This window comes from Macaca nemestrina, chromosome 4 (assembly GCF_043159975.1).
Source record: "Macaca nemestrina isolate mMacNem1 chromosome 4, mMacNem.hap1, whole genome shotgun sequence".
Taxonomy (NCBI): Eukaryota; Metazoa; Chordata; class Mammalia; order Primates; family Cercopithecidae; genus Macaca; species Macaca nemestrina.
The window spans coordinates 145722507-145747065 of record NC_092128.1 but is presented as its reverse complement, the minus strand read 5'-3'; the positions used below and the strand labels follow the sequence as shown (position 1 = coordinate 145747065).

At 45.5% G+C, this 24559-nt stretch overlaps 1 protein-coding gene and 1 long non-coding RNA gene across 13 annotated transcripts in view; one reads left to right on the top strand and one right to left on the bottom strand.

The window, feature by feature from the left end:
- Window positions 1–24559, top strand: part of LOC105466343 (activator of transcription and developmental regulator AUTS2) — a 1205160-nt gene that overhangs the window by 984579 nt on the left and 196022 nt on the right. The window lies entirely within an intron of this gene.
- Window positions 11575–20124, bottom strand: LOC105466341 (uncharacterized). Its single transcript, XR_978135.3, has 3 exons — window positions 20023–20124; window positions 19596–19709; window positions 11575–11879 (listed from the first exon to the last, which is right to left on the bottom strand). It is a non-coding gene; the product is annotated as an uncharacterized lncRNA (long non-coding RNA).

Here is a 24559-nt window from a genome sequence, read left to right as displayed (position 1 = left end):
ATACCACCCAACAAGCTTTGCACATCATTCTGCCCTGCCTCTCATTAAGGATCTGGTTTGTTGATATTTGGTAGATATTTGATGTTTGAATTTCAGATTGGGACGTCGTAATTACTTCTGGAAGGTAGCATGGCTGTCCCCAGGTAGTTGGCAGGTGGTAGATCTTCCTATATATGCTCAGTACTTCATGGATTTGAGCACTTCTGTTAGTTGGGTTTCCAAGAGAAGTTGTATCTTGGAATCCACTTCCATAATTGACCCCCTAGGTTTCCAGAGGGGACTCTAGGCAGACATACATTTTTTTATTGCACTTGAGTCCTAAATTCTGGCCTAATCACCAACACTAGTGCACTGGACAGGACTGTGAGTGAGCCTCAGTTTCCCCTCTTGCCCCAAGTTCAAGGCCTACAAGAGACCTATCTGCATGGCCCACCCTCCTCTGCGCTCCCTAAGAAGGAAAGGGGTCAAAGAGAGGGATCCGAGTGGTCCAGAGCAACTGCTGCCCCTGCTGAACTGTGCTGATAACTTCTCATTCCTCCCACTGATAGTCTCACCCCTCCACAGTGATCCCTCGGTCTGTTCTTGAAGATTCCATTTTCATTGACCCATATCAGCACTTCCATTTTGGGAATGATGTTGTGGAACCTAAACAATTAGAAGGTTGGACTTAGAGCTTTTAGAGTCTTGGTTTGTCCATACATACAGCTTGACTTTCTGCTAAGACACACACTTCCACTCCTCACCAGCAACCAAGAATCGACATGTGCATAATTTCCAGGAAATGCCTTTCAAACTCACTGCCATTAGGTAGCTCTCCAAACTTCACTTAGAGGAACAATGTTTTAGAAGGATTCCAAAAATAGGAATAAGTGCAGTCCTTTTTCTCTAGATTGGCATTTTCTGAAATGTTTCCTGGAATAGTCTTTTCATAATATATTAATAGATGCCACTAGGATAAAGGATTTTATTTGAAAATTGTTGGATTAGATCAAATTAAGCAAAGCAGGTGGAGAAGGTAATAATATGCTGTGTTTACCGAACAGCTTTGACCACAGAACACCTAGGAACATTTCATAGGTCCCTTGGAACACAGTTTGGGAAGTACTACTCTGGAGGATCTGGAGTAAGAAAAACCAGCAGAGAAGCAGAGTTAGCCTTTCCAGTATTCCAGTTTAGAACAGCACCACACGCTCTGCAGACAGAGGCTCTAATAACCCTATGACACCATTGCCAGGACTTTTGAATGAATGAGTAGAAAAAAAATATTATTTAGTGTGCTATGTGTTGTTTTGCTTATGTAGATCCTTGGGAGAAATAACACTCTGATTGCAGAGTTAGGAATAATTGAGCCTTTTTTGAAGAGTTGGTTTTCCTTTATCTTGGAACCCCCATGAACTGTGCAACTGCGTAGGTTCCCGTCATCACCGTGGCTGCTGGAAGCCTAGAGCCAGCTTGCTGGCCCATCTGTTATAAATAAGTGGTTAAGGGATGGGCAGACTTCATTCCCATCTCCACTGTGCATACCCACATTGTTTATTTTTCCTTCTCTTCTACCAATAATTTTAAAAATCCTCCCCCCTCCCTGATATCTTTTAAAGGTACCCTAAATCCTTTTGGTCCTTTAAGGTACCTTAAATCCTTTGGTGTAGGGATTATGTAAGTGATACACAACATTACCTGTTACCAGTCTTAGCTACTTAATTGATAAATTGGCATTGGCTTGTCTGAGATTATTGTCATTTGGGGTTGATCAACAAGGTTGATAAACAGCAGTTGATGTATAGCCACAGCTGTGGCAGCAGTTTCTTAGTTTCAGAACATACCATGTTTTTTGTCCAGAGACTCTCTAATCACTGAAACATGAAAACAATTTACTAAGCCATGTTTTTTTCCCCAACTATGGCAACATCATAAAGCATTTTTGTTCATATGTGTTTTGTCCTCAGTAGATTCCTAGTAGAATATGAAAATAATTTGCAGAAGATATCCTAGAAAGTTACAGCTAAAAGGGACCTTAAAGATCATCTAGTCTAGACATAGCAAATAGGTTTCGATTGTCCTGCTATCTATAGTTTGTTAGGTGGCTGCCTGGAGGCTTGTATTGAAGATTCTGGGCCATGAAGGCATCAAAGGCTAAATCAATTAGTGATGTCTGCCATGAGCATGGCATGAAGGCGAGGAAGTGTGCACGCTGCACATTTTCTATCCCTACTTTCTCCCTTTTGACCAATGAAGTTACCTGAGACAGAGGTGGCACTAGAAATCACATGTCTATTCTAAGTCCAGGACTCTTTGTAACCCCATCTTGCTGAAGTAATTGTTTTTCTTCCAACTATAAAAGTTAGTAAACTAGAGCACCAAGACAATATGCTTCTCCTAGATTTGCCACTGAGTTCACTGTAAAGTGAACTACAAAACCTAGAATCACTCCCCCTCTTCACTATTTTTCCCAACTTCTGATATAGTTAAGGAATGAGGCCTGTTCTATACTGGGAGCTACCCAAATTTTTTCTTGTCTATACTTAGCCATATTATCATGATTTCGTTTTTTTTAATTAAGACCGTTTTGGTAAGACATCCTCTCCAGAAAGTTCATTTTCCCTGGGTCCTTCTTTGGTTAAGGATGTTGCTAGCTATAGCCAAACCAACAGGTCTAAGATGCCTAAGTTATATTCTCTTTTCTTTTTTCTTCTTCTTCTTCTTTTTTTTTTTTTTTTTTTTTTTTAGAAACAGGGTCTCCCTGCATTGCCCAGGTTGAAGTGGTGCAGTGGTGCAATCATGGCTTACTGCAGCCTCAACCTCCCCGGGCTCAGGTGATCCTCCCACCTCAGCCTCTCAAATAGTTGGGATTACAGGCACATGCCACCCCACCTGGCTAATTTTTGGTTTTTTTAGTAGAGACAGGGTTTCACCATGTTGCCCAGCCTGGTCTCAAACTCTGGGCTCAAGCAATCCACCCATCTCGGCCACCACAAGTGTTGAGATTGCAGGCATGAGCCATCATGCCCAGCCTTATATTCTGTTTCCTTAAAAAAAAAAAAAAAAAAAAAAAAAAGGAGGAACATTTTAGAAAAATCAAGTTAGGCAACTTTGCTGTCTCAGTATGCAATGCTGAGAAGTGTCACTTTAACAGATTTAATCCTTTCAAATAATAATTCAAATGAAATTGAGATGAACAGTTTGGCTCTTAAGGACTGTTTCTCTTGAGACAATTGGATTCTTTTTTCTAAGCAATTAATTTGCTAATAAAAAAAAAAAGTAATGGTGCTGCCCTGTTCCTTATTTGCTTTATTTCATGAGAAATCAAGTTGGCAATCTTTTTCGCATATTTACCCATGGAACATTCCATTCCATCTCCTTCAGTGCTAGAGATGTGGGTTTCAAGCCTACCCTGCCCAGGGATAGGACAGAGCAGGTGCAATTAATAAACCATCTTTTCAAGCCTTCCTTCCAGTGGTTTGTAGACTGCTTTCTCCTGACATGAGTCAAGCTATTTAATGTGATGGAATTCATCTTGTAAGGCTCTCTCCATTCAGGCTAAGTGATTGAATTCGCAATTCCTCTGATTTAGTGCCTCGTTTGTCACTTTCTTGAGGAGAGGTTTTTGGACCCATTTAGCTGGGAGAATGGCTGGAGTAGGAAGTCGGGGAGAATCTGCCCCTAAGCCACCATTTCTTTCCACTTCAAACATGATTCATAATCAGTCTGGAAGAAGCAGGAAGATAGAGGATGACCAACTGCTCTAAGAAGCAGGCTGCTGTGAAGTTGATTATGTTCGCAGGAGAGCCTCTGAGATGTCTTCGAGGCCAGGATACAGACCCTCTAGAAGCCAGCCATTTTAGCCACTTGGGGCTCCACAACACAGTGCCTTTGAAAGTAACCAGCACTGACTCGGTGGTGTGCACTGGGCCTCAAAGCACATTCCCATCTCTTATCATTCAGTAGCCCAGTGCCAATTAGAGTAGACGTACTAGACAGTTTCACTCTTGCAACCCTGAAACAGTGGAGTTTCAGGGCTGAAAGCCAGTCTGACTTCATCCTGACCTTCAGCTATGCAGATGTGCCCTGTGCTGTAGCGTGGCTGCCTGCTGAATGGGAATGGGGTAGGTGTGCTTCTCCCAGCATCATTGACATTCCAGGAGGCTGCTTCCTGCTGGTCCTCCCCCTCACCAGGTACCACGTTTCCTATTAGTTCTCCAGGAAGGAAGGCAGGTCAAAAGGGTGGATGAAGTAGGTCAGGAAGAGGGCAGTCTCTAATAGGAGGGGACACCGACTTATTTACTGGTAGGAATTTTCTCCTGTGGATAAAGAGTTCCGAATTCGGCCTCAGGATACGAGCCCCACCTCTGAAGGTGCGTAGGCCATGAGGGCTGCAGCTGCAGGTCTTCTGCTTGTCAACCTTTTGCTCTTGAGCCAAACACACCAGACTTCCTGCAGAATTGCTTGGGTGTGCCGGGAGAGTCAGGTTATTTTTTAATTGAAAAAGACATTTTTTCTTGAGAAAGTGGGAACACTACAAACCTTCAAGGCAAATGGAAGAACAAATAGATGTTCCAGTGTCTAGGCCTAGAACAGGAAGTTTTACTTTGTGTTTAACAGATCGACAGGATTTGCTGACGAACTTTAAAGGAGCCCAGGAGTCCACTGTAGTGTATTTAAAGTTTTGTTTGTGTGCTTGTGCATTTGCCTCAGAAGAAAGTTCTTCGCTTTCATCAGATTTTCAAATAGAATCTGTAACCAAAAAAATAGTTGAGGCTGGGTGTGGTGGCCCATACCTGTAATCCCAGCACTTTGGGAGGCCAAGACAGGAGGATCGCTTGAGGCCAGGAGTTTGAAGCTAGCCTGGACAACCCAGTGAGACCTCTTTGCTTCAAAAAAATTTTAAAAATAAGGCTGGGCACGGTGGCTCACGCTTGTAATCCCAGCAATGAGGCAGGCAGATCACCTGAGGTCAGGAGTTCGAGACCAGCCTGACCAACATGGTGAAACCCCGTCTCTGCTAAAAATACAAAACAGCCCAGCATGGTGGCTCATGCCTGGTATCCCAGCTACTCCAGAGGCTGAGGCAGGAGAATCACTTGAACCCAGGAGGCGGAGGCTGCAGTGAGCCGAGATTGCACCATTGCACTCCAGCCTGGACAAGAAGAGCAAAACTCTGTCTCAAAAAATAATCAAATCAAATCAAATAATTAGCTGGGTGTGATGGCATTTGCCTATAGGCCCGGCTGCTCAGGAGGCTGAGGTAGGAGGATCGCTTGAGCCAGTGAGTTCCAGGCTATGATTGCACCACTGCATTCCAACCTGAGCAACCTCCAACATGTTTCAAAAAAAAAAAAAAAAGTTGAGATTCATTGGGCTCTTAAACAGAGACTAACTATGCACAAGTCACTTTGGAAATGTATGCTGTTTGTTACCCACCACAGTACTTTCACTCACCTGACCCCCTTCTCCCCACCCAACCTTAGCCTTAACAAGGGACAGACCTGGTTCCTAGTAAGCCATGTTTCCATTCACCAAGGTTTGGGGAGCCTTCCAGGAGTATAAAAGAGACTCTGCTGTCACTTTTATTTCATCTTAATTATGGCATTTTTTTAATATGGTGTGGTTGACTTATTTCTAAATTCCTTTACATTTTATATTGTTCACACAGTAAAAAAATGTCTATTTTACCATTCCCCATTCTAATTTTTCATCATTTAGTCAAAGGTGGGGCCAAAATTGAGCTTTGGCCTATGTATAGTAAGGTTTTGTTTCATTTTGGTTTGTTTTCTTTCAACCAGAAGAATAAAATCACAATTTTAGAGCTTGTCTTACTCAACCCACTTTTTTTTTTTTAACCAGAAATGTTAAGTCATTTTTTCAAGGTCAGACATCTAGTTGGTAGTAGAGGTAATGAGTTGTTTTATTCTTTGCTCTTATCGAAGAAAGGAAATTATAGAATTAATGGAATTTTATGAAGTTGGGGGTTTTCTTTATCGTTATCATTAAAAGAAGGCAGTGTGGTTTTATGAAAGCCTCACACAAGCTGTCTTCTCAGCCCTTTTCAGACCCACACTCTTTCCTCCATCCAACTCCTCTCCCTTCTCGCGGGCCCCATCCCTTCCTTCCACATCAAGCTGAGTATACAAAGCATCCCATATTTCAGGCTGAGGCCTACAGAGTCCCACTGGACCCTCAGGCAGCCTGCATTCTCCGACTTGAATGGCTGCACTTAGAGAGTATGTATATTTGTTCAGAGCTCTTGCTTTAAGTTACCCCTTCCCACCATGTTGCCCAAAGAAATAGGAAGGTCAAGGGAAAAGGAAAGGAAAAATACCACAGGTATTTTCCCCTCTGGGGAAGCTTGGGACTCACCACTTCACAGAATTCAAGGTACAGAATCATCTTTTCATTTAGCAGAAAGCTGCAGAGTGTGGGCAGAATGCTGAGTTTTGTTAATGAATTGCTGTTCATTTCCCTCTTCATCGTTCTTAGTAGCTTTAGAAAATGTGTCTGCTTTTGACTTGAGCCTTCGACAAGGCCAGAGATGTTTCTACAGAGAGCCCTTTTCTTGTGAATAAGAACTCCTTTCACTTTTGTTCATATTGTCCCACCATGTTGCTGCCTTTAAAAATGTGTTGTATATATAACCTAGATTATGTCCCTATAAAGTGAGTTTGTAACGACTCCCTCATGAGCTTAGCAAAAGTATGTCTAGACAATTTTTTTTGGCTTTTCCTCCCAAACTTCTTTGGGTTAAAAATAGGGAAGGATTTGTTTTAATACAGTGTAGTACTGTATCTTTAACCTTTTGTCCAAACGCATATTGCCTGTTTAAGTTTTATTTAGAGAAAGTGTGTAACTTATAAACCAGCTCACTCAGACCTTGGGGCCGCCCCTGGCTGGTCTTCCTGCTGCCCGTGGATTAGCCAAGTCTCCAGAAGTGTTTTACAGGAAGCTTAGGCAGAGGGAAGCACTTAATTATTATCCAAATTTTTCCCTTTAGTTAAGTCTTACGGTAAGATATCCCAGAGATTATATTTTTAGCAACCACTTTAAAGAGACTGGGGAGATTAATTTAAAATTGATAATCGCATGGCAGCACCACAGCCTAACAAGCTCAAGGTCTGCCTTGTGGAGCTGGCTGCTCTCTGGGGACCCCAGTTCAATTCTCTTTGCTGCCAGTAGAAATCAGAAATCACAACCGCAGTGATTAGCAGTGAATTCCCTGATCTCCCTGCCCCAGGCAGAGAGAGAGGGGCCTGTTTTCTAAGTAGCCGTTCGTTAACTCTTTCATGGGAGGGGCGGAGGCAGAGGAAGTGATTCATGGGTGTGAGGTGGGGCCTAGTAATCTACACCTTTACAGAAACTGCCCAGGTACTGCTGAGAGTCACCAGCTTTAGGAGCCTCTGTTGTGGGGGGAGTAGTGGAGAGTGAGTGAAGAAAGAGCCTTTTGGGCCCATCCAAGGCTGCCCTCCAGGCACCATGACCGCTGAAACCCGCACTGCACAGCTCAGGCCTCTGCCGAGCCACTCTGTCCATCTGAGCGAGCCTTTCTTTGTGGAAGAAAGCAAAGAAGCCTGCCTTCTGCCCCTCTTCCAGCTTTCTTCTTTTAAAAATGGCCTCTGGCTACCAAGTGGACGATTATGGATAGCTCTGTAGAGCAGCGGTAAGCAGTGTTAATTAGCTGCAGGATATCAGAAACAAAAATGAAAATATTTTCCCTGCGGGCCAAACAAAATTAATTTTAAAAATTAATGTAAACCACTAATGCTGCAAGTGCCCCCATTAAATTCCGGGACTGTGACATGTACAATGCTATATTTTTGCCATTGAATTTGCTATCTAAGAGGTGTTCATTGTTTGTTACGGTGTGAAAAGCTGTTTTCCTCCAGATAAGCTTGTTCATTAGGAAACTGGATCTCTGCCACCACCCTGTTTCTTCGCACTGAAGTAATGCCCTGTAGCATAAATGTAGACAGCCGCTCTGCATTTAATATCAGAAATGTAAATCAAAAGCGTCCAGTCTGGTTTTAAATGGCTTCAGTCTTTCCCAGGGTGAAATCTGGGGAAAAAAATTCTTCTCTGTGCAGCTTCTGACACCACTGCTTTAGCAGACAGGCCCTGAAAGCAGGCTGATAATTATTAAACAAAGTATCTTGTTTCCCACTGAGGTCTCCGGATCGCTCTGTCATTAGACTGGATTTATTTCTAGGGTTTCATTCACGCTGTGACAGCTTGGGATTTATAAGTTCTGTGTTTTAATTTCAGGCAGAAATGAAACTGGTCAAATGCAATTTGGGAGGGGGAACAACCCTTGATAAAAGGTCTGTGCATCCTAATGCCTAAATACAGAGCCGGAATAAAGAAGGCATCTTGGGTGGCGGGCTGCGACTTCAGCCACAGCCACCAGCGAACTTGAGCCAGCCCTGGGGGCAGTACAGAGACAGGCCCAGAACGCCATGCTTAGTGCAGCCCCAGAGCACCCCTTCACACCACAGGCCCCTGTTCCAGGGAGGCGAGTGCTGGCCTTGCTCTGAAGAAGGAACGGGGCGGCAAACAGGAGGAATCCCTCGTCCTGTCAGCCAGGAAGGGCGCGTGCTGGGGCAGTGACTGAAAACTTCAGTGTTTCTCTGGCTCTGTCTTCGTTCCAGAAGCTCTGGTACACAGGTGGAAGCCTGGCCTCACCCAGCCAGGAGCACATAGGTTCTCCTTGCGCCTCTGCACCCTGCTTTTCAAGGCGTTGAGTAAGCTCAGTGTCTGATTTCTTTTTTTCAAAGGGAAACCAAAATTACTAACTCCTCTGATATCCTTTTTGGCTCCTATTTACTTATTTAGCAAGGATCTAATTCAGCACTATTTCTAATCTGAGGGGTGCGTTGGTAACCAGTTGGGAGCTGAGAGAAAACCTGATTGGCAGTAAGCTCATTTCCATAGAAACAGGCCAATTAAGATGCTGTGTGAAAAAGGAGTGGAGAGCCTTGACCAGTCAACTTTTGGGGGTCCTGCAGGGGGCAAACTGTCCCTGCCCTGCTGTGGAAACAGCTGGACTGACACACAGAAAGGAGGCTCTAGTCCTCTGGGGGGCGCTGTGGCTTTCTGCGGGGCTGCTGGTGTTCTCTTGTGCTCAGAGCACTTTACAACACAGGCCTGAAACACACCAGGAGGGTCGCAAGAGCTACACTCCCCCTCCTCTTCCAGAATCCCCATTTGACTAACCAAGAAACTGAGGTTCTCATTAATGACTTTTCTGCCAAAAGAGGCACAAACCAATGGACTCATTCCAAGAGGCCCATCAGATGTTGTGATGTGAGAGGCTTCTAGTCAGTCATACGGATCGCATATATTAACACAGGAACTCATCTGCCGTCACCACGGTGACCATAGGTCCTGGTTTGCCTCAAACAGCCCCAGTTTATGCCTGCTGTAGTTGTTAACAGTGGATATCTTCACTCTTAAAAGTATCCGAGTTTGAATTCTGTGGGATATGATCACCCTCACTATTACCCACAATCTAGCCAGTTTGTTCAAGGCAAATAACCCCTAATGGACCCAGTGAATTAGAATCTCTTGTTTAAAAGTTGTGGACGGCTACATGTGGGACAAAAGCAATGAAATAAAGTTTTCTTTATTTAGGAGACAGTGTCTTGCTCTGTCACCCAGACTGGAGTGCAGTGGTGCGATCTCAGCTCACTGCAGCCTCTACCTCCCGGGTTCAAGCTATTCTCCTGCCTCAGCCCCCCAAGTAGCTGGGATTACAAGCATGTGCCACCATAAATAAAAAAATAGCTGGCTGATTTTTGTATTTTTAGTACAGACGGAGTTTCACCTTGTTGGCCAGGCTGGTCTCGAACTTCTGACCTCAAGTGATCCTCCCGCCGCAGCCTCCCCAAGTGCTGGGATTACAGGCGTGAGCCACTGCGCCCAGCCAAAATAAAGTTTTAAAACACTCGAAACAATGCTACATGGTGTTTGTATCCTAAGTACAAATATAGCAAAAGTATAAATACCATACTGTGCATGATAAATATCAAATTGGTGAGTGTGTGCCCTGCAGGGAGATATCTGAAATATATATTTCTCAAGCTATATGGTGGCTTTACAGGTTTTCCTTACATGTATTCTCATGTTATCCTATACTTTTCCTGTAGTCCAAAAATATTTCATAATTTAAAAACAAGCAAGCAGGCCTTCAGGATAATTCTGATTAGGCCAATGGAGAATGGTTTCATTACAGTAGGGGAGTGTATTTGTTTGGGTGCATGTAAGGAAGGGAAGGATTCTATTTAGGGTTAAACATCTCAAGAACTGCTCCAGGAAATGATGTGATTGGGGGCATGACTGAAACTTTGCATTGTACTCTGGGATAGAACTGGTAGACAGGCACTCCAGAAAGCACGGGATGCCTGCCCATTGCACTGATGTTTCTCAAGTTCTCAACACTAAGGCTTGCATCCTGAACTCTGGTGTGGGAAAGCTAGCTGCATATTTGCATTCTGGGTGGATTTGCCTCCGGAGAGGCTGCTGTTCAGTCCCATTCAGTTTGCAGGTTCACACTTACTGTTCCTGTCCTTGAAGTCAGCACTTGTCCACAGATTTTCCTAATTTCTCTATTTTACTCTTCCTCCAACAATTAAAACTTTGTCTTCACTACTTGCAGGAAACAGAGGAAGGAGGCACACAGTGTGATACACAGTCTTAGGTTGATGTCTGTTTTCAAACATATTTTTGGAATCTCCATTTGAGTAGTTTAAGTCTAATTCCAGTCATACCAACTGGCTTATAAAAGCCACCAGGAATGGGTAAAATTGCCTCAGAATGGGAAGGGAACAGCATTCCATATGGCAAGGGGTTTTTCTTTTTTCCTTTTTGAGACAGAATCTTGCTCTGTTACCAGGCTGGAATGCAGTGATGCCATCACGGCTCACTGCAGCATCAACCCCCTGGGCTCAAACAACCCTCCCACCTCTGCCTCCCGAGGAGCTGGAACAACAGGCACACACCACCATGCCCAGCTGATTTTTTAACTTTTTGTAGAGATAGGGTCTCACTATGCTGCCAGGCTGTTCCTGATTTCTTGGGCTCAGGAGATTCTCCCATCCCAGCCTCTCGGAGTATTGGAATGACAGGCATGAGCCACCACGCCTGCCCAGGAAGGGATTTTTCAAGAGGAAATGAGACAGAAAGAGTTCGGACTGAGTACACATCTTTCTCTACCCTTAATGATGTTTGTTAGCACTGCATCACCTGGCCTAGATGGTCCTTGGCAACTAGGTGATGGATCTGAGTATTTCACACTGCAGTACCTGTATACAGGTGATCTGTATACAGCAAGTGATTCCCATAAGCTCCTTGACAATAACAGCAATAATAACCTTTACTCAGCATATGCTGCATCCCAGGCACTTCAGTGCAACACTTTATGTGACTTTCTGTCTTCCATTCTCACAGTCACCCTTTGAGGTGGGTATTAGGATGAACCATATAAAACTGCCATTTTTGTAGGTCAAAAACAGTCAAATATTGGTAATTGTATGTGGTCAAATCTAATAATCTTTTTGTAATAAAAAACAGTCAAATATTAGCAGTCCTGTATGGTTCAATCTGATCATCTTATTGTATTTGTTTTGCAAATAGAGAAATTCAGACATTGAAACTTGCTCAAAGTCCACCCATCTAGCAGGTGCCAGAACTGGAATTTGAACAAGGCAGTCCCCTCCACACCCTCACACTGAACTGCCGCACTGTGCTGTCTCCTTGAGTGGAAGGAAAAGGCATATTTTTGTGGCCTAGGTGTTCAAATAGGTTCTTCAACAACATCTTGGCCAACTTTGAGATCAAAGATGGTTGATCAGATGAATCAAATGTTTCCTGGAGTCTTGGGTTACACTCGTAATGCTCTGTTTAAAAGGAATGATAAGTAGTGAGCACACCAGAAATCTGGAAGATGGAAAATCTCTCTTTAGGATCTCTGCTCCTCTCTCGAGCAAAGAAAGAAATCGGTGTGGTGCCAGCAGAGGTGTTCTCAGCAGGACCTGGCCCATTAAATGAAAGACTTCCATGCTGAGCCAATCAAGAGAGACCTGGACAAAAATCAGACTCTTTCCTGCCCTGGAAACCCATGCCTTGAATCTGTAATTCATCTGTTAAATCAAGTGTGCAGCCGGTGGTTTAGCACAGAGGGGGATGACGGGGAAGGGAAGAGAGAGGGGCAGGAGCTGCAGCACTTGAATTTCCAGCATCAGAGTCCAGTTAAGGAAAAGAAACAGGGCTGTGATAGCTTCTTGGACCTTATGTTTCCAGCAAAGAGAAAGCAGCAGGAAAGATTTTTGCAAACAGATGAGCTGGTGGAAGGTATTAGAACAATGGCGGAAGAGGCAGGGACCCCAGGGGCTGAACAAAACACAGTTCCGCTGTTGCCTTTCAACAAGACTGAATAAAGTTTAGGATTTTTTTTTTATGGGACTTGTAGCCGTTTTTAAACTTTCATTTTTCATAATGTCACAGATAATCTTTTTATCTATTATCCACTGGCTCTTTTCTGAGAGGCATTTGCATCAAATAGTGCTGCACAGATCATGACTGTCTCTAGTGGGGAAAGCAGCTTGAAATGAAAGGTTATTCACTCCCTCTGCTTTCGCTGGCTTTGTTCTTGATTCTCACACATTTTTTTACATCTGAATTCGGGTATTTCTGGAGTTTTTCTTTAGAAACCCTTCCATTCTGAGATCTAAGCATATTCAGACTCCTATCTATATATCAGGGGTTACAAAGCTTATGCCTACTGAAAGTGAAGCATGTACTTTGAAACACGTTGGATGCCCCATGGTTTCCAAAATCCCTTCAGAGCATTTCCTACAGAGGCAGCAACCATAAAAAGCGGCCACTCACACAGTGGGGGCCCTTTCCCTAGCACTGGCCTCCCGGTGGCAGTGGAGCAGTGGCCTTCCAAGCGTGCACTGTGAGACATGAGTGGGGCAATCTGCTGCTTCCAACTGCAGGGAGAACGGGTCTGCAGAATGAATTCTCTTTCTCCACTCCTCCCATGTGGGGAACGAATGAGAGCCCTCCCGGCGGGGAGAAGCGGGGCTGCAGGAGAGCATGGTGGAAAACCCAGGAGCCGCCTGAGCTAACAGGGAATCAAAAATGACCTTTTTGTGTGCAAAACCCCCTGGGGGGGAAAAAAAAAAACTAGAAAGTCGTGGGGATATGGCCAGGTGTGGTGGCTCACACCTATAATCCTAGCATTTTGGGAGGCTGATGTGGGCAGATCGCTTGAGGTCAGGAGTATACACATACATATACACACACACACACACAAATGCAAAAACAAGCTCCTGGCCACTGTTCTCTGAGGTCACTACTAACCTGGGTGCACTTGTCTGAGACCAAGTTCTGGGCACAGCTGGAACACCTAAGTCATTGTGGCCACTCAGGCCTCACCTCTGCAGACCACTCTCCCTCCTCCTGGCGGGGGAAGAAAGGTTTCCGGGCTTTGTGAGAGGGAATAGCAGGAGTGTCTGAGTGGGGAACAGCCGAGGAGAAAGCCGGAGCGGATGATGCTGGCCAACATGGCAAAACCCCATCTCTACTAAATATACAAAAATTAGCTGGACGTGGTGGCACATACCTATAATCCCAGCTATTTGGAAGGCTGAGGCAGGAGAATAGCTTGAACCTGGGAGGCAGAGGTTGCAATGAGCTGAGATCACGCCACTGCACTCTAGCCTGGGCAATAGAATGAGACTCTGTCTCAAAAAAAAAAAAAAAAAAAAAAAAAAGACAAGAAATAAAGACAAAGAAAGTCGTGGGGATATGACTGATAGTTTCTGTTCAGCTTCTATTATCATTTCTTAACTCATCACCCCAAGCTCCAGGGGGACTCTGGGGGAAGGCTGAGACCAGGTTTGTTCTCAGGCCTGCCTGACAAAGCTCCTCAGGAAAGCATCATCCGCTCCGGCTTTCTCCTCGGCTGTTCCCCACTCAGACACTCCTGCCATGCCCTCACAAAGCCCAGAAACCTTTCTTCCCCCGCCAGGAGGAGGGAGAGTGGTCTGCAGAGGTGAGGCCTGAGTGGCCACAATGACTTAGGTGTTCCAGCTGTGCCCAGAACTTGGTCTCAGACAAGTGCACCCAGGTTAGTAGTGACCTCAGAGAACAGTGGCCAGAAGCTTATTTTCACATTTGTGTGCGTGTGTGTATGTATGTGTATATATATATGTATATGTGTGTGTGTGTGTGTGTGTATATATATACATACAATAAGGAGGCACTGGCCCCCAAAGAAGTACTGACAACCACCTCTGGTTAGAGGGCAGTTCTTTGCAGCTTTTGATGACAACCTGCGAGGAGAGAATATTGCTCTCAATTGTTCAAGAAACTGAAAGCTTAGAGAGGTTGAAGCGATTTGCCAAGTTCACGGGCTGGTGACGGAGTGGGCCTCAGAACTCAGATCTTTCTGACTCAAACTGCCTTGTTCTTACCATCCCCTATCTCCCTAGAGGTTGTTAGAACTTTTGGGGGCATACTGTTCCTTTATTTTAGAAACTCTTTGGATATAGGGTAGTGGTTGAAGCAGCTCTGAGGATCTGTTTTGAAGAGAAGGGTAGCATTGTTAGACTAGTAGGGTTATTTCCGCTTCCCAAGCTTGTCCCTCCAGACCTTTGAGCCGGTCATCATAATTTTATATTTTATGACCGAAAAGAAACTTCTGTTAAATCATAAATACACTAAAAGCCCTGTATCTCCTTGAGCCTGGAAATCTCCCAGCGATGTGGCAGGAATGTAGAAACAGTCTGAGTTGTCAACAAAACATAACAGATTTCCAAGTTGTAACAAACAGACGTGTAGTTGTGAATGGAAAACTCTCCCAATAAGCAAAATAAGGGCCTTTTTCCGTGTTTTCCTCGTTTACCGTAGCTGTTCTTTCAGAGTGCCGTCAGTTTCAAATGTTTCATTGTATCGATATTTGTACACTTCTAGTAAGCAGAGTGCCCACTACATTATTTTTATTCAACTTTCTCCAGGGTTAAAGGAACTTGTAGTTCAGGTGTCATCTTTCAGATTTACAATTTTACCTAGATTGACAACATGGGGTGGCAAAGCGCTTGGAACTAAGACAGAAAAGTTGGTTCCAGTCCTGGCCTGCCTCTGTGTGTGACTTGAGTAAGACTCAGGAAGAGAGGCTGCTGATACCCACCGCACCTGCCCCCACCCCAGATTGGTTCCAAGGCAAATGTGAAAGATTAGGTGCTCCTGAATGTGCCATCAGATGTGGTGTGACACAGCCCATTTGTGTGTGCCTGTTTCAAAGCTTTTGGTTCATAGGCCATACTGCCCGCTTTGCTGGAGGAAAGTTCCAAGACCCACACCAGGCTACTCCTTGACAGGAAGCTTTTGTTCCTAGCAACGGGTTTACCAACTGTTTGTTTGTTTGTTTTGAGACAAGGTCTCACTCTGTCCCCCAGGCTGGAGTGCAGTGGTGCGATCTCAGCTCACTGCAACCTCTACCTCCCAGGTTCAAGCGATTCTCCTGCCTCGGCCTCCCAGGTAGCTGGGATTACAGGCGCTGGCCACCACGCCTGGCTAATTTATATATTTTTAGTAGAGATGGGGTTTCACCATGTTGGCTAGGCTGGTCTCAAACTCCTGACCTCAAGTGATTCTCCTGCCTCATCCTCCCAAAGTGCTGGGGTTACAGGCATGAGCCACCCCACCCACCCCCACTCTCTTCTTAATATGCTTCATGCATTTGTTTATGCTCCCCCCACCTGCAACATACTTTGTAGTCTATGCATGTGTCAGGGCTATTTGCTGGTCTCTTTTCTCTCACCCTGATCTGGCTGTGAGCAGATAATCCCCCATTCCTCAGTTTGGCTGGTACTGCAGTTGGCACAGCTCTCCAAACTCTACAGCCACCAGACATGTAGAAACAAACCTGTAGGCTTCCCAGGAGGCTCACAGATTGCCTCATGGCTCAGCCCTCAATAGAGATGATCATCTATAAAAATAATAACAAACAATGTTGCTGGTTATAAATGAAATATATGCTCAATAGAAATGGTAGTCTATAAAATTAGAAAATTATGCTGTTATAAATGCAATATATGTCCATTGTAAAAATGTAGAAAACGTAATACATATTAAGGAAAAATATTCACATTTGCCATCGATATATATTTTACATATTTGTATGTTTTTTCAGTATGCACATCAAAGAAAGGGCAGAATCTTCTTTCTTCTCTTAACCTTTTGTCATGAGCAATGCAGTGTTAAGTTTAGGGAAGGAATTAGGTTCTGGAGCCAAACTGCCCAGGTTTGAATTCCGCTTTGTCACTTGCTAGTTGTGCAATACTGCTTTTTTGTTTGGTTTCGTTTATTTTATCTTTTTTTCTTTTTTTTTTTTTTTTTTTTTTGAGATGGAATCTTGCCCTGTTGACAGGCTGGAGTGCAGTGGCACAATCTTGGCTCACTGCAACCTCCGTCTCTGGGTTCAAACAACTCTCCTGCCTCAGCCTCCCAAGTAGCTGGATTACAAGCGTGTGCCACCACGCCCAGTTAATTTTTGTATTTTTAGTAGATATGAGGTTTCACCATGTTGGCCAAGCTGGTCTCGAACTCCTGACCTCAAATGATCCACCTGCCCTGTCCTCCCAAAGTGCTGGGATTACAGGCGTGACCACCCCTCCCACTGCCTGCCTGCCTTTTACTGAAGTTGTAGATGTCCTCTTCACCTTTTCTCTGAATCCTACCCCTACCCTACCCATGGTGACTCACAGGGTGCTTTGTATACAATAGGGGTGTCATTAATGTTTGTTGAACATAAATGAATTAAAATATGACATCCTAAAAGTGATTTCAAACTTTGGAATTTAGGTTTTGGTGTTTTTGTTTTTTCTTAGAGATGGTCTTGCTTTGTTGCCCAGGCTGCGGTGCGGTCTTGGCTCACTGCAGTCTCAAACGTCTGGGATCAAGTGATCCTCTCACCTCAGTCTCCTGAGTAGCTGGGACTACAGGCACAGTCCACCGTGCTCAGCTACTTTTTTTCTTTTTTTTTCTTGTAGAGATGGTGTTTCACTATGTTGCCCAGGCTGGTCTTGAACTCCTAGCCTCAAGTGATTCTCCTGCTTCTGCCTCCCAAAGTGCTGGGATTACAGGCATGAACCACCATGTCTGACCTGACTTTAGACAAGTTATTTGGCATTTATAATTCCACTCTCTCATCTACAAAATAGAGATAATAATAGTACCTACCTCATGGGGCTGTTTTGAGGAATTAACACAAATAAAGCACTTGGAATAATGCTTCGTGCTGTGCAGTAAGCACTCAATAATCTAAGTTGGTAATATTCCTGTTTTTATGCCGTGTTTTAATAAATGTGAACATAACATTTTAAAATCAAGGAGCTGTGATTTCATGCTCTGCACACTGCCTCAGTGGCATAAAGACTGGGACTGAAGCTGGGGCATCACCCCCTCTTTGGTTTCCCCTCTCCTAGGCCCTTACTCACATACACCTCGGAGAGCAGGTACAACCAAGAGGACCTGCATTTCAGTGATGTCCGAGGCCAAGGGACAAGGCCAGATTCTAGTCAGGTGATGATGGAATAAGAGCATTCACTGCACGTGTGTTAATTAATGGAGATGATAAGGGGTCACCAAGCCCTATATATTTATAGTGCTTTATTTTTCATCCAAAAACACAAAGTGCTGTTTAGTCCCCACAACAATCAGGAAAGCGAGGAACTATTCTTCCCATTGAGGGGATGGGAAAGCTGAATCCCCTTGGTGGATGGGGCTGCAGGCTCAGGGACTTGCTCCCCTCAAGCTGTTGTGATCTCACCACAGTCATGACCAGTCACTTGAACAGCTCCCATCGCCCCAGAATGATTCTATAGAGAGGCAGGAGAGCCCTGGACCATGAGCAGGAGGCTTCAGTCCAGGGGCCAGCAGCGAAATCACAGCATCATAGAACATCGTAGAATATAGAACATTATTCTGCCCAGGGCAAAATAATGTGGGCTGTAGAGTCTGGCCCAGGCAGCTCTCAGTGTTGTGCCCACAAGTGTTGAGATGACAGTAGGATGGGGTCAGGCCAGTGATCTTCAAAGTTAGAAGAAGAATCCTATGCCTCAAACCTACTGATTTCCTTTCCAAACCCTCCCTAGAGGGCCTCTAACTGTGACTGAGGGGAGGGACGACACTTTTTTGATACACGGTGCAACTTGCCCACTTTGACCCTGACCTTTGCTCTGTCCCCTTCAGGTGACCCTGGCAAGTAGCTTTTTAGAGCAGTGGTTCTCAAACTTGAGTGTGTGCAGAATCCCCTGGGGTTGTGGGGGCAGGGCTTTGAAAATACAGATTGCTGGGCCCCACCCCAAGAGTTTCTGATACAGTAGCTCAGGGTTGGGCCCAAGAATTTGTTTTTCTGACATCCAAGTTCCTGGATGCTGCTAGTGGAGAGAACCAGTGATTTGATAGCATTAGTGAGCTGGTTCAATTCTCTGCTCAGGAAAGTGACAGGATGCCTCAAATGCTGAGTGCTGCATATTCAAATTCCAAACACAAGGCAACTAGGCTGGGAGCCCTTCTAGACTCTGTGTATTCAAGGACCAGGGAGAGGCTTAGCAGCTCTCAGCTCTCCTGGCACAGAGAGAGTTCTCTGAGGCTTGCTGTTCCTCTCTCCCCTACTTTGATAGTTTCCTCTATTTGTATGGGTGGAGGTTGCAAAAGCCAGAATAGACTGAGTGAGACTGGGAGATGGGGGTGAGTGAGTGTGTTCACTTTTGATGACGAGCAGATGTGACAAGAAGCACTAAAATGGAGGGGGCAATAAGAATTATTACTAGCTGAGGCCGGGCACGGTGGCTCACACCTCTAATCCCAGCACTTTGGAAGGCCGAGGCGGGTACATCACCTGAGGTCAGGAGTTCAAGACCAGCCTGACCAACGTGGAGAAACCCTGTCTCTACTAAAAACAAAATTAGTTGGGCGTGGTGGCGCATGCCTGTAATCACAGCTACTTGGGAAGCTAAGGCAGAAGAATTGCTTGAACCTGGGAGGCGGAAGTTGCAGTGAGCCGAGATTGCACCATTGCACTCCAGCCTGGGCAACAAGAGTGAAAATGTCTTAAAAAAAAAAAAATTATTACTAGTTGCTTTGTGGTCAGGATGTGCCAAGCTGGCATTGCAGCATAGGGCTTTGTGCTATTTGCAAGGGTGTCATCCTCAGCCACTGTTTTCTACGCCGCCCCTCCAGGAATTCCTCTTCTGTGCACCTCCTTGGGCAAGGAGCGTTGAGGTGTGGTGGCTGACATTCAGGAATTACTGTGGAAGCTTGAGTTTGCAAGCCCACTCCGTTTCCTACTCACTAGCTCAGGGGCGGGGGAGTTTCTGAACTATGTTGGCATAGTTGTGGGCTAGACAACTCTCTCTGGTTGTGGGCTAGACAACCAGAGTTGCAGAGTTCTCCGTGCACTGCTGTGCATTCCTGGGAGTGCCCCTGAGGGTGGAGCTCTCTGTAAGGAAGGCAGCCCCAAAGGCAGCGCTGTTCTCTGTAGAAAAAAGACTAGGAGTGAGGACACCCGGCGCCCAGGCCTAGCTTTTCCACCCACTCACCTTCACAGTTCCTTCATCCTTTCTGCTTCAGTTCCCTCCTCTGTAACATGAAGCTGGAGTGGATACTTCATTCAGAACATCTTCCGGCTGTAAATGGCTTGAGCCCATTGTCAACTGGAAGACACAGAGAGTGTGACGTCTAAAAACCCAAACAGCAAAGAGCATTTCTTCCAAACCACCCAATCTGGAGAAGTGGGGCAGTTTCGTGGTTCCAGCACCGACACCGTCCCTTTCACACGGTTCTGAGCCGCGGGCTGCTTCAGGGCGGCCCTCCCTGCCCCTGCCTGGCCGGGATGGCAAAGCGGATCAGAAGCGGCGCGCGCTCTGCCTGCGCGCTCTGCCGCCGCAACCCGCGCCGCAGCCAATCCGCTGGTGCACTGCGGGTGACCTCCCCCGGGCCCGGGAATAAATTGTCAAGTTTCCCCACCGCGGGTGTCTTTGCTAGCCGGCGAATTGCAGTCTTCTGGGCTAATTAGGAGACAGTCATGAGGAGCGAGGCGGGCCGGGGCGCTCCGCGGGCCGGGGCGGGGCTGGGGCGGGCGGCGCGCAGCTCCTGGGCCGAGGCACCCGCGAGCCGCGGGTAGATCGCTCGCGTCTGGTCGCCGCCTAGGAGCTCCCGCGGAGCCGGCTGCCAGGACTCGTTCCAGCTCCGGTGCGGGGTCGCCGGGGCGTCCAGAGGCGGCGGGTGGCGTGCCGGCAAGTTTCCCCGGCGCCTGCCAGTGCCAGCGAACCCACCTCGGAAGCCAGACCGGGGGAGGCAGAGGTAGAGGCCGGCTGGCCCCAGTCGTGGTGCCGTGCGGCTGCTCCCTCGGACTTCCGTCTTGAGTCTCCTGAGGCTGAGAAGCAGCCGAATCTGCCCCCTGCTGTGGACGTACACCTCAAGGCCTAAAATGCGTCCTGCCTGGAGACTTTGAACTTAGTCCTCTGGAAATGCGGAGACCGCTTCGGGTGGTTGGTTTTTGCATCCTCTTCGGCTAGGTTTGGCTTTGGGATTCTGTGGCTACCTGGATACACCTTTCCTTTGTGGGTAAGTCTCCCGCGGATCGCAGCACGAGCAACCAACTCTGGGGCACACGAGCCTTTAAAACCCCCGAGCCTGGAGACGCATGGGGCTAGAGAAGAGGACCCAACTCCTGACCACGTAAGGACTCTGATTCCACCTTTCCCGTGATGGAGAGAAATATAATTTCATGGCAGAATTTTCTTGAAGCACATTGTCTGATAGGATTGGCAATTACTAACCAGGAAAATGAGTAGCAATTAGGAGTTCAGTAATAAATGGAAGTCTATTGTCCTAATTGAGTGGAATTACTGACTGGTAATGGCAACACTGAATTCTTCAGTTTAATTAAGAGTTTATATAATTATAGTGCACTTTTTATTTCTTGGGGGAGCCATGGGGTAGGAATTAAATAACCAGTGTGATGGTTAAGAAACCCATTTAATGGATAAGTAACCAATGAGTTGAAATGAATGTGGGTGCCTTGCTGAAGCAATGCAAACTTAGATGAATTTCTGATAAAGAGATGTAACAGCTTGGGCCAAGCAAGACTTTCAGCTGCTAATTCCTGTCTGATAAAAATCTGAATGGCTTAGAAATGATTAGGTAATCTCTGAAACTGGCACACTGAAACTATTTCAGAGATACCAGAGCTCCCTCTCCCCTGCCGGGGTATTAACCCCGATTTGTGCTCTCTGTCGCTGTGTTTTCCACATTCTTCGAGAATGAAATGAGTGGGTCATTCGAGAGTGCTTTTGCAGTCTGGGGTTTCTGTGTTGAAAATCTTGTGATTGAGCTGTTAAGCTGTAAATGTTGATAGCTGAAGGGGATAGACAAGCTTCACCGAAGTTATTCAGCTTCAAAGCAGAGTGAGTGTGTAGGTGTGCAATTTGTTTGGGAACTAATCTGTAATTATAAAGATGTTATTTTCTCTTTGGAGGTGTATTGTTTCCTTTACTATTATGTTCTCAAGAAATTGTTCCCCTTGTGGGAAGCAGTGAAATTGGAGAGAAATCCCTGCTCAGAGGATAATTTACTTGTATTTTTGGTGTAGGTTTCTGGGAATCCTTTTAACCCTACATTGGGATGTGTATGTTTATTTCCATAAGAAGCTCCAGCAGGTTTGGAAATCACTAGGTTTTGAATACACTGGTAGATAATTAGCACTTCAAGTAACAATATTTATGCCACTCTGTACCTTGACTACTTCTTCTTGCTTACACGAGGTCCAGATTTTCAACAGGATGATCAGGGACTACCTTCTCTAGAGAGCTTGCATATTGCAAGTGGGTTCAGGGAGCATCGTTATAGTTGCATTTCACTCCAGAAGAGACTGAGTGGCACAGAAGGGACATTGCATCTTGAATACTGGATGGGTTTTAAAGTTTGCAGAGCTTATTCATAAATCCCCTTGGTTAATGAGAAAAAAGCAGGTATGGAAAGACGTTTGCTGTATGTGTGCCTCCCAGTCTCAGCCCTTCCCGGTGCTTTGCAGGTCCCTAAGTACAGAGTGTCACTGTCCAGAATTTTAAGGTCTTAGCTACCCTGGTTTTCCCCCTCTCCCCAGCCCTGTTTTGTCATTGCTACCAAGAAAATTTAGCAAAAGTGTAGAAAGTTGTGTCCTTCCATAACCACAGTTTCTCAGTGCAGGTTTACTGTATTGAGCGCCCACTCCTTTTCTGTTTGTATTCTGCCCAAGGCACAGCAGGCATTCGCTCCTTTTATTTCCCATGAAATTGTACAACAGGCAGAAGCTTGAAGATACAACATGGATGGAAATTTGAGCCTTGTAACGTTCAAGAATGACAGATTGCCGAGTTTCCTAACTTTTCCTAAGAGTTTATTAAAGATCACAACTTCATATTGCTCCTTTTTCCCTATGCATTTGCCATCCATCACACGCCTGACTGTGAGCTGTTACAATAGCTAGATGAGGTTTAAAAAAAGAGGGAGTAGGGGCTTAAGGATTGCTGTCCTCTCAGAAATGTTGCCCAAGGCTACCCTAAGGCTCAGCCTACCCCAAGATTCTCTTTCTGACAAGTGGGTGTTTGGTAGGATGGTGTGAAAGTTTCCTTCTATGATAACATCCTTAAGATTGGTTTCCAAATTCCCTTTTTTTCTTTTGGTAACCTGCTGAGAATATGAGTCTGTGACCTATATATTTATCTGAAATCAGCCTGAACAGATAGGAAAACTGAGTTACAAAGTATGGGACTCTCAGTAAATTAAGAACAGATGTAGGTCAAAAACAGATTTCCAAACTCTTTATCAAATGATCCCACTTGGAAACAAGACACGAACTGGCCTAACTGCTCTTAGAATGCAAGGTTTGTCTGAGGGCAGACATGCTGGAAAAGATGGCCACCACCCTGCCTCTACTTTTCTTTTCATCTTTCTTCCCACCCAGTCTTTGGTTCCCTGAATAGGCTGTGTAGTTGGGTATCAGTCAGCACTTGTCTGCTGGTTGCGCAATGCAGATTACTCATTTCTGCCCAAGTAACTCCCTGAAGCCATATTGTAACAATAGAGCATATAAAAAAGAAACTCAAGTTGATCTTGGCCCCTGTCCAAGGGGATTAGTTAGGGAGCACCTGAAAGGCCTGTGTTGAACACACTCACCTGTAACCCAATTCCATGGCCTGGATCTCAAGGACAGGGTAATCTCAGTACTTTTTAATGACCTAGTAAGTGTGGTATCTTTCTCCCTTTACACTCAACCTGATGGCTCATAGGGTCTCCCCATTATGGAGCCGGAGGAGTACTTTGAGGTCATCTAGGCCCTCATCACTCAAAGTGTGGACCATGGGACAGCAGCGTTGGCATCGTCAAAGAGCCTGTTAGAAATGCTGAACCTCAGATCCATCCCTGGATTTATAGAATCAGAATCTGCAACAAGTTCCCCAGATTTCTCATACGCATTATGACAAGTGGGGTTCTCCCATGATCCAACTCTGCGATGGGGTTTAGCCAGTGGCGTATTTATTAAGGGGTTCCCTTTGGATCAATACTTATGGGAAGGAGGAGGAAGGAAATAGGTAGGTAGAGCAAGAAGTCAAGCAGCAATACAGGCCCAGTGATAGTCATCACTAACAACACGGGAAGCTACAGAGCTAGATCGGCCTTCTAAGTTGTCTCTGGTGGGCAGGGATGGCCAGACCTTTCAACTCACTGCAGACAGCACTCCCAGCAGTTGGTAGCAAGTCTGTCATTAGACAGGGATCTGGGGAGCTCATCACAGTGTCCACCACATGCAGTGAAGTTGGGAGAAGCTCTCTTCTGGGTCACTGGTTCTCAAAATGTGGCTCCATACCAACGGGACCTTCAGCACCCTGGGGACTCCTTAGAGATGCACATTCCTGAGCCCTACCCACAGCTACTAAATCAGAAACTAGGGTGGGGCCCAGCAACCTGTGTTTTAACACGTTCTCCAGGTGAGTGCTGCATGCCCACGTTTCAGAACAGCTGCCCCAAGGCAGCCTTTTTTCTGTTTGTTTTGTTTTTTAATAACTGTTATTGAAATGATTCACAGTCCATCTTAATAATAAAAACACTTTAAAGTGTACAATTCAGTAATTTTGTTTTGTGGGTTTTCGTTTTGTTTTGGGTTTTTTTTGTTTTTGTTTTGTTTGTTTTTGAGACAGAGTCTTGCCCTGTTGCCCAGGCTGGAGTGCGGTGGCTCCATCTTGGCTCACTGCAATCTCTATCTCCTGGGTTCAAGGGATTCTCTTGCCTCAGTCTCCCAAGTAGCTGGGACTACAGGCGCCCGCCACCACTCCTGGCTAATTTTTATATTTTTAGTAGAGACGAGGTTTCACCATGTTGGCCAGGCTGGTCTGAAACTCCTGACCTCAAGTGATCCACCTACCTCAGCCTCCCAAAGTGCTGGGATTACAGGCATGGGCCACCAAGCCTGGCCCAATTCAGTAATTTTTTTTTTTTTTTTTTTTTTTTTTTGAGACGGAGT